General features: G+C 50.5%; 2 non-coding genes across 2 annotated transcripts; both read left to right on the plus strand.

The window, feature by feature from the left end:
- The first annotated feature begins 4,910 nt into the window (after positions 1-4,910).
- TRNAH-GUG (transfer RNA histidin (anticodon GUG)) lies at positions 4,911-4,982 on the plus strand. The gene has a single exon. It is a non-coding gene; the product is annotated as a tRNA-His (tRNA).
- Positions 4,983-6,492: 1,510 nt separating this feature from the next.
- Positions 6,493-6,563, plus strand: TRNAG-GCC (transfer RNA glycine (anticodon GCC)). Its single transcript has one exon. It is a non-coding gene; the product is annotated as a tRNA-Gly (tRNA).
- Positions 6,564-10,720: the final 4,157 nt, after the last annotated feature.

Here is a 10,720-nt window from a genome sequence, read left to right on the forward strand (position 1 = left end):
GGAGTGCCTACCCAGGGGATGTACTTGCAGATCTCTGCAAGACACTACTCAGCTGTTCATTGATGGTGTTAGGACGGATAACACCACCCTGATTGCGCACCCAGACCTTATTGAACAAAAATACCTTTCACCTAGCTTATGCAGTGCACCACCCACGCCTCTTTCTTATATTCATGCTGGCATCATCTTTGTTCATATCTGGAATATCGTCTGTCTAGCCGTAGTATGTGGAGGGTGTTGAAGCATGCAGAGGAAAAGGCCTTGATCTGGCGATTAATGGTGAGTGATGAGTCTAGTATGATGCCGAGGTTACATGTGTGGTCCGTTGGGGTGGGTAGATTTCCGAGGGTGGGGTTCCATCAGGTGTTGTCCCATGTTGAGAGGGTTGAGCCAAGGATGAGGACTTCGGTTTTTTCCAAGCTGAGTTTCAGGCAGCTGTTCCTCATCCAGGTTATGACGACTATCATCCTTTCTTGGAAATTGTGCCTGATTATGTCGGGTTCCTTGGGAAGGGAGAGGATGAGCTTGGTATCATTGGCGTAGGAGACGATGTTGAGCCAATGGTTTCTGACGATGGTTGAAATGGGGACCATGTAGATGTTGAAGAGGGTGGGGCTGAGGGAGGATCCTTGGAGTACTCAACATCTGATCTCTGTCAGTCCGGAGAGGAAGGGCGGGAGTCTTACATTCTGTGTTCTGCCTGTGAGGAATGATTGTAGCCAGTCTAGGGCCTTTCCTTGGATGCCAGCGTCATGGAGTCTGGTGGCTAGTGTGTGCTGGGAGTACGGTGTCGAAGGCTGCTGATAGGTCCCGGAGGGCTGCTGTGTGGCCTTGGCCCAGGAGGGTACAAATGTCATTTGTGGCGGCAAGGAGGACATTCTTGGTGCTGTGGTTGCAGCGGAATTCAGATTGTAAGGTGTCTAGGATGTTGTTGGTTACGATGAAGTGTGCTAGCTGGGTGTTGACAGCCCTTTCAATGACGTTGGCTGCAAAAGGGAGCAGTGAGATGGCCCTGAAGTTCTTGAAGTGGGTCTGGTCGGCGGAGGGTTTCTTCAGGAGGGGTTGACTTTGGTGTGCTTCCCATTGTCGGGGAATGTGGCAGTCTCAAGGGAGCAGTTGATGGTTCGACGTAGCTCAGGTGCGACGGTAGTGGCGGCACTGTGGAAGATTTGCAGCAGGCAGGAGTCAGAAGGTGCTCCGGAGTGAATACTTTTCATGGTCTTTAGGGTGTCTTCTGTCGTGAGTGGGGTCCAGGTAAGAAGCGCCTGTTGGATGGCATTGCTTGGGTGTAAAGAAAAAAACTTACTTCATTTAACATAAATATGCTTTGACATTAATACGTCACTTTGTAGAACTCTGCTGAGAAGTACTTCTCAAAGTGATAGTTTTTAAACATGAATTTAGAACAATTCCTGTCCCCATTGCCCACCCCACTCTGGCACCAGTGTCATTAGTGACCTATAACGCAACACAGCTGTCATGCGAACCCTGTATGTGTCCTATATTCCCACTGTAAATGAACAACATTGTAGTCCATTACATTAAACCCAATAGGTTTTTGTACAGTTGTTATTGTCAACTCACGTGTTTGAACTGAAGGTGCTTTCGTATGCGACAGTGAAGAAAAAAGATCTGTAAAATAAAATATTTGCCTAAAAATTACGCAAGGGAACTTAAAATGAATCCAGGTGTTTTGTTTTTAACTTGCAAAAATGAACCACTAAGTGGGCATCTGTTTGTCTCTCTTTTACCTAAAATGTCAATGCATTGTTTATCCCTCTTGGTGCAGGAGGGTAGATCAAGCGAGGCAGGCAGAAGCCACATGAAAGCTCGGCTCATTATAGGCTTGAGGTTCCAACAGGACCTCGAGCTGGGCCCGAGCCAGTCTTCGGGCTCGAGCCTGGGTCAATCTTTCAGCAGGCTCGCCCACCTCTAGTACCATCCACACAATCAGAATTGTGAAATTCATAACGATTTTCAGTTTCTTCAATGGGAAACTTGAACGCTTCTGTAGTAATGTAGTCATGGCAAGATTAAGGCGGATACCACTGTGGAATGCACTTCTTTGGGTCTGAAAGGCAGAAGCTTTCTAAGCAGATGGAGGCATCTGATTTAACTTGTGTGGACATGGGGGAGTCACTATCGATGGTGACACCCAATATTTCTTCTTCGGGTAGGGCCGTAGCGGGACCGCTGTTCCATGGGTCAAAGAATGTTACTCCATCAAATGGGATTTTTCCCCACTGGGAGAAGTTTGGTTTCACCTGCATTGATTTTTAGCAAGTTGGACTGCACCCATTGAAGTATTGTGAGGTCATGGCCTTTCAGTCTAATTGATGACTTTGGGGCGATCCGTTCTAGTCTAGTCATGATTTGGGGTCATCAGCATCTGATCAAGCTCATAGTCCACGGATCTGATCAGGTGTGATCGAGGGGGACACAGACCCTTGGGGGATTTGCAACAAAGGCAGGCTTTCTCTAACAGAGATAATGCAAGGGATAAAGGGGGAGCACAGTTAGATAGAAAGAATGGAAACAAAGATAGGACTAAGGGTTTGCGAATTTTGGGTAATTGGCTTTTGCGGGATTATGAACATTTCTGGAAAACTATGAAAATCACAAGTCATTACGTAAAATGCAAATCTGCAGTTTAGAATAATATCCATTCGCGGTTTTCTTTATTGCATTTGTGTAACTTATAGTCATTGTTTTATATTTGGGGTCCACAGGACGGCAGATACCAAATTGTAAACAAAAAACCTGCACTTTATGCGGGACGGACACATATAGAAGTGGGAAACCTGAGAGCTCTGTTTCTGTCCTCAGTGTAAGGCACACGGATCAGTGCTTTACTCTCCGTACTGAGTAACTGCACTTCTTTCATTGGAGAGGGAGAGTGCCTGCACTTTTCAGCTGTGCTGCAATACATTTAATGGAAGAGTACCGGCACTTCTCACGGGCAAATAGGTCTGAAGCGAGAATACAAGCATTGATACAGACAAAGACACACTCTGAGCAGACATTGGAAACACAGCCTAGGTGCCCTTCACCCGACCTTAATAGGTTCACCCTGACCATAACCAGATCCATGGGTCACAACCGGAGCCAGAAGCCCACACCAAAAACCAGACGCGTCCCCCAATGCCCAGAGACAAGTAAAGCAGCACAGACATCATTGAAAGCACTGGCCTCACCCACTACCCAGGGATGGAACTCGTCATCAGAGGTCCAGAAATGTTCATGCAGCACCGGCAGATGATGTCATATGTACCTGCACCGCACAATGTACTCACTCAGTGATGGTTCTTTCTGTGCCACACCTGTAAAACTACCGCATAACTCCACGTCACGACGGACACATCGCTCATGTTCAAAGTTTTTCCTTTATATATTTTTGCTTCAGGTGTGCTATTTCAATTGGGAAGAACTGTAGTGAGGGAACCAGGACTTCAACTCCCAAAATGCAACCGAGATTCCAGGAGTGGAGCACTGCAGCCCTCTTGACTTGGAGTCACATTATAACCTCATGCATGTCACAGCGGGTGGTAAGAGGGGCTGTGAATTCATTGAAAGGCTGAGCTTGGACAGTGGAAACTCCACTATGGGTTTTCTTTCTTGGGCAGAATGTGGATAATAATGCAAAATATGATATTTTGGTTCAAAATCACACTGAAGATCGTAGGAATTGAAACTGCCATGCCACACTGGAATGTTGAGCTACAGCAATACACAGCGATCATCGTGGCCGGTTAGCTCAGTTGGTTAGAGCGTGGTGCTAATAATGCCAAGGTCGCGGGTTCGATCCCCATACTGGCCATTTCCGTTTTTTAACCTTTATATTTGTTGAAAACAAAAAAGATGCATATATTAGAAGGAGTTTCAGATAACACCTCATAAGGTTATTTGTATGATGTCGTTAATAACTGGGCTCTGGAGTCTGGTGTTTGTACCAGCAGCACCAATGCAGCTAACGCCATGTTGGGACACTAAGGCGTGACAGGGTCCCCTCCTCTCTCTGTCACACCAGCCTCCTCCATGTTTCCATAACTCACTCAAATGCCCCTTTTGAACCGGGACGCGCGGCTATAGATGACCCTGTCTCTCCTGGACGATTCCTCTGCTTCTCGGTGGGGTGTCCAGAGGTCACCAGATGTGAAGGAAAGAGCACATGGGTTATGTAGGCATCATTAAATTATGATGTATATATTGGTGACCTTTAAATCAGTGTACTCTCGTTTAGTTTAAGGAATTTAAAGCACTTCGTGGATACACGTTTTTCATCACCCTATTTGCAGTTTTCCTATTCTTATATCAGGTTTTGTCCTCCTTGTGGAAAGTTGGTGGAAAAAAATCAGAGTTGTATACAAAGAAATGTGTACCCTGTCCAGTGACACCAGGACAGCCGAAACAGAGGGGACACTGTGCAGCTGGAAATAGACCCGTCTGCAATATTGTGTCCAGTTCTCGATGCCTGCCTTAGAGTTTTGATCCAACTCTTTCAATGTTGGCATACCATATCTTGCACACTGAACCAGGTCTCTAGGCCTCTTTTGGGCATTGTGCTCAATTATGGTGGCCACATTTTGTTGTGCGCATCTCTGGTGGCCCCTTCCTGGGGTCTGCGCCCCGTTTTGGAGGCCTCCTCTGGATTAATGCAACAATTTCTGGAAGCCACATCTAAAGCGCTGAACACAATTCTTGAATTCCCACCTGGATTATTGTACCTAGTTGTAGAATCAAACTTCACTTTACTCAGTCATTCTCTGTAGGGCTTATTAGGAGCTCTGGGCCAGAGAAGAGATATGAAGTCTTTTTTTATATGCATAGAACCTCATCCACAAACACCCGGGCTTGCTGGATCCAGCCTATGAGAGCGAGGTACAGAGACAGACACAGCGCCCAAGTAGCTCGCCGTGATCGTATAGTGGTTAGTACTCTGCGTTGTGGCCGCAGCAACCTCGGTTCGAATCCGAGTCACGGCATTGCGGGTGGCAATGTCACGGCAGTTGGGTGAGCTCTTTTTGGCTAAACATAGATTTTGAATTCATATACAGTATTTTTTAATAGAGCCCATACGGAGCTTCTGCATTATCCAACGATGAACCTGCCAGCTTTCATCAAGCAAAGTCATTGCATCCCAATGAGGTACGAAGTGGGAAGATTATTTTTTACATTTAATATCTTGCTTTTTGTATCCTGTTTCATACTGTAGATCAAGTGCTGTGTATATGCACAGAAACCTTTTTCGATGGAATGCAGAAAAAATAGTTGGTTCTAAGATGCATTTTCTGTAAGAATGTTTTATTTTTCTGTGAAGTTGCTTATTATGCGCTCAGGCGAAGCTGTAATTAATGACACGTCCCCATTGAAAGGCAAACATTCATCTCTCAAACATGCTTGCCGTTCTTAAAAGCCTGGACAGAGATGGTCGTCCCATTAAGTGCATCCCACGCCCAGAAGAAGTGCTAGTAACGTCTAGCTAACAGTGGAGCAGTCCTGCTATGAAGCGTCAGTCCTACTAGGAAGCGTCAGTCCTGCTGGGAAGCGTCAGTCCTGCTATGAAGCGTCAGTCCTACTGGGAAGCGTCAGTCCTGCTGGGAAGCGTCAGTCCTGCTGGGAAGCGTCAGTCCTGCTATGAAGCGTCAGTCCTACTGGGAAGCGTCAGTCCTGCTGGGAAGCGTCAGTCCTGCTGGGAAGCGTCAGTCCTGCTGAGGACTGAGAAGCGTCCGTCCTGCTGGAAAGCGTCAATCCTGCTATGAAGCGTCAGTCCTACTGGGAAGCGTCAGTCCTGCTGGGAAGCGTCAGTCCTGCTGGAAAGCGTCAATCCTGCTATGAAGCGTCAGTCCTACTGGGAAGCGTCAGTCCTGCTATGAAGCGTCAGTCCTACTGGGAAGCGTCAGTCCTGCTGGGAACCGTCAGTCCTGCTGGAAAGCGTCAATCCTGCTATGAAGTGTCAGTCCTGCTATGAAGCGTCAGTCCTGCTGGGAAGCGTCAGTCCTGCTGGGAAGCGTCAGTCCTGCAGGGAAGCGGCAGTCCTGCTGGGAAGCGGCAGTCCTGCTCTGCTGGTGATATGGCGCTTTTCTCTGTTCAGTACAGAAAGCATCGTCCCTGCGGATGTCAGTTCTGTGACTTCTCAGCATTTCCGGCATCGGCTGCACTGTGCAGCATCTTTGTTTCTGCCAGGTACAGCCTGGGTGGTTTAGCGTGGACCACAACTAATGATTTAGCACCTGCAATGGTCGAGGTTTATCATCTTCAGTGTTTCTGACGTTCATATGTACTATCGAGGCATCAGTGATTGACAGATAGAACCTGCCATACTACATGTGAGCTTCATAGCTGCTGTCTTCATGTGAAGTATGGGTGCTCTATGGTAACCGCCTGTGCTCTTGTCAGCCTCATGCATAGACTAGGATTGAGTGTAGAATAGACAGTGTCCACTTTCACATTGTTTTATATATGTATGCAGTTCACGGCAACTCAGACAGTGAGGCATTGGTGGTTCAGTGGTAGAATTCTCGCCTGCCACGCGGGAGGCCCGGGTTCGATTCCCGGCCAATGCAGCATGTGTTTTTTTAATTAGGAGTGATTATTTATTTATTTACTCATTTCTGAAGTATTGAGAATTGTCTTAGTATTTTTAATATAAAGTTGGGCTATAAGATTTTGAAATATTTTATCTAGGTTTGCAGTTTCTTTGAAAGGGTTTTTAGCTGCGTGGAATAATCCCCTCAAAGCAGCTTTAGGAACTGTCTTGAAAATTCCAAGCTCCCTGCCACGTGTCTGGTTTTAATGTGTGTAAAGCACGGTGCAGCAACCTCGCTGATTTTTGTTTCCCTGCACCCCGTCTGTTACTGAGGTGACTAAACTCATTTGTGTAAGAAAAGCAACAAAACCAGGAAGGTTTCTGTAAACGCGGGCTGACTCCGCAAACGTGCTTAGACTTAGAGAGGACCCAAGGGACTGACCCTGCGAGAGATCTCACTCGAGCTTTAAATGGAAATATAGATGCGCAGATAAGTACTCATTCTCCCAGAGTACCTGTCTGCTACCGAGGAGTGCTGGTACTCTCCCATTAAAGTCACCGGAGCGCTACGTACACTCCGTGGGCGGAGCGGAGTACTACGCCCGGGATTAATTAAAAGCACTGAAGGAGTGCTGAAAATGCGGCTGCTCGCAGCCCCCGCAGGGGGCCACCCTAAAAGGGTGGGCCCTTTAGTGCCATTTGGGCACTTCCCCACCCCCTACTAATGCGGGACTCCAGGAGGAGTCCCTTTATCTGGCGCACCAAGCCCGTCATTTCCTGCGCGCTGTGGGGTGGGGAGGGTATTTAGGCCTTCCCCCTCCATTTTGGGTCATCTTTAGTGCCTGGCACGCCATCTGGTTGTGCCGTCTGGTCGTACTGCTGGTCCGTAGGATGCCAATCCCAGATCCCAGGGTAGCATTGTACGAAGTGAGTGCAAGCAATGCCACAAACCCCCCGGTCCCACATCTTGTTACCCCTGTGGGGAACCCTTCCCTGAGGTATAGGCCGGTCCGGCCCCAGCAGTAGGCTCGGTGGTGCAAGTGGGGCAGCAGGGTGGGGGGCAGGGTATAGGGGATTTGGTCATCCCAGTCCCTCATCGCACGGGCGTCCCGATTGGTATCTAGCAGCCCGAGCTAGAATAGATTCTATCCTAGGCCCCGGAGAACGAGCGCCTGGAAGACTGCTACGGCAGCTAGTCTTTGTCGCCGCGCCTCGTGTAGTCCCCTGATGCAGCGTCGTCGAGGCAGCGAGTCTTTTCCTTCCCCCCTCCGTCTTCCGTGCGGTCGCCAATAGGCCACAGCCTGGTGGGGCTTGCAGAGGAGGGATCGGATGAGGCTCTTGGGTGGGGACCCACGGGGGGCACGTGTCGCGGTCAAGGTGGGGCGCAAGTTGCAAGGGGGCGGTCGCTGCCGGTTCGGTCTTTACCGGCTGCAGGGTGCAGCAGACACGGGCCCATGGCATGATGGGGCAACATGGATGCCCACGGCTCTCCCCCAGACAGGCGGGGAGTTTGGCCCTCCAAGGGGAGGCCGTACAGCTGCAGTGGGCCCCCTCCTTCGGCATGGTGGAGCTTCCCACCCCCCTGGGTCCAGTCACTCACATGCAGGGGGGGTGCGCGGAGGCGGGCTGGCAGACCCTTGTGTTAATTCCGGGTGCTTTGCCTCTGCCAACCGTTTTTTAGTGGACCGGGTCCCATTGGTGGGGGAGGGGGCAAATACCTGGCACGGCTGGGCCCGGGCCCGGGTTGGGGGTGCCTTGGCTCGCAAGTAGTAGGCCAGGCAACCAGGTGTGTCTGGGAGTAATGCGAGGAGAGTGAGGGTTTCGCTGTCTGGGCTGTCATCAGCAAGCCACGGTAGCTCAGTTGGGAGAGTGCTACACTGAAGAGCTACAGGTTCCTGATTCAATCCTGGGTTTGGCACTGTTTTTCTTCTGCTTTGCGCACTTTTCTCCCCCTCATGCTGAGCATTGTGGGGACCCAGGGGTTGCATCTTGGGCTTACTGTTGTGGATACCTGGTGCTCTGGTGAACGGGAGCAGGGATTGTTGATGCTTGCCGCCTGACCCTGCATGCCAAAGGTTACAGATCTCTGCGCAACCGGTAGGAGAGCTCACGGAAAGGGGGGACATCGTGGGCCCACCGTGCTGGGACTGAAAAGGGGCCTGTCAGGCCGCATGGCCTCTAATCAGGTGAGGGGCAGACATATAAGTCTTCTCATTTGAGTCAAGGCATGTGGCACACTGGTTTGTTGCAGTGTGGCAGCACCGTTTTGGGATACGCGTGGCATAGTGACGGAACATGCGGGGGGGGCAGAGGTGCAATACCTTCTGTTTCGTCTGTTGGGCTTTAAGTATGATGTGGCCCCCCCCTCCCCCCATAATATGGTTCTTGCCCATGGTGGCCTAATGGTTGAGGTCTCTTGCTCTTACCCCCCAAAGTATGTGTTCAAAACATGTTTTGCATTATTTGCGCTTCTGAATAAAATATGATCAAGCGCCTAGTGCTGCCGCCATATTTTAAGTGACTCTGGAGTCCATGATGCTGCAATGCTTAACAATCTATGCTGTCTTTGCCACCCCCAGAGATTATCGTCAAGTGCGGTCGATTGGAGGCTCCAGGAGCAGGCTCTCAGCCAAAGGCAAGGCAGAAAGCGGTACAGGGTGGCAGATGCACAGAGGTATTTGGGGGTGACAAACAAGGTGGGAGCGCCCGAGGGGGTGGGCCACCACAGGTTGATGGGAGATACGGTGCAGGGATTCATGCAAGGGTGAGACAAAAGGTGGGGCATTTTGCGGCGACGCCTTGAAGAGGGACATAACCGTTGTCAATTTTCATCACCAAGGTTTACGGATAAATCGCCCACGCCCCGATCAGAAGGATGGACGAAGGCCACCGGGCCTCGCAAGCATCAGAATCAGTGAGTTGTTGAGGCTGGGGGGGCAGGGTTGGGGTTGGTGTGGTACCAAGCTGCTATGGAATGTCCGTGATAACCATTGTTCTTTCCAGGGAAGTGGAACGGACGCTAGTTAGATGGTCACTTCAGGCAGGAGCAAGTCACGGCGGATTCGGTTTGGGGTAAACATGAACACGCTAACATCCCCTCCCCCGAAACCCCCCTCCCGGTCACCACGCCCCTCCCCGGCCCCCGTTACCTCGGGCAATGGACTCCGCAAGGGTAGCGAAGTGCTTAACCCTGGTTTTTTATTTACAGCAAAGAGTGGCCCCCCTTGCCTGCAAACACAGACACCCGCCCCCACAAGGACAACCTTTTAACAGACGTCGGGAAAGCAAGGCTGTGGGTAAAGGAAAGGGGGGGCAGTTCGGGGAACGAGGAGCCAGGCCCAGGGCCCGGGCAACGCTCGCCATCCAGAAATACCGTAACAAGTGCTTATCTCTCTTCAGAAATCAACGAAAACACTTAAGCAGACTAGGGTGAGGCGGGAAGCAAAGACAGAATTAAGTACCGGCAACGCAGGGGGTATGGACTCTGGCCAGGCAGAACGGTGGGAGGGGAGCCCGCAGGTCGGCAGAATGGCCCAGAGCTCATATACTCACGATCCTTCATCTCTGCAGGACCTGCGTAGAGGATTCTGCACTACAATCCAGAGGCATGGATAGCCCAGGATCCGCTCCCCTCCTGTTCTCCCAAATCACCACAGTGGAAGAGTCCCAGCCCGGCACGTCGCAGGAGGCAATCTGGGCAGACTTTAAGGAAATGGCGAAAGTCAGAGGAGTGTCCTGGGCCAAAGGGGTACTTGACGCCCGTGAGCAAGCAGACTCTGGAGTAGTAGAAGACGTAGGCTGCAGCAGGGCCAGCTGAGGCAGCACTCGGAAGGTCAAAACGGGCTCTCCGGCTGACAAATAAGGAGTTTCCAGCGGAGCCTCCAGTGCAGAAGGTCAGGGTGACCCCCTATCATGGTTAGCGACATGAACTCTGATAAAATGTGTAAGATGATGGACTCCATGCTGAGCATCTTGGTTGACTTTAAGTCATGTTTTTGTAATACTGTACAAACACCCATGCCTGTGGCCGCTGCACTTAGGGACGAGGGCCACCAGCCATTGTGCAAGTTTGGGGGGAACTGGCTGGCAGCGCTAGTGCACAGAAACTCCCGGGATCAGCAGCCACCGGGGCTATGGCAGGGGCACAGCAGGGACTCCCAGCACAAACTGCAATAGAACTCGACACCAGGGGCG

Source organism: Triturus cristatus, chromosome 12 (genome assembly GCF_964204655.1).
Source record: "Triturus cristatus chromosome 12, aTriCri1.1, whole genome shotgun sequence".
Lineage (NCBI taxonomy): Eukaryota > Metazoa > Chordata > Amphibia > Caudata > Salamandridae > Triturus > Triturus cristatus.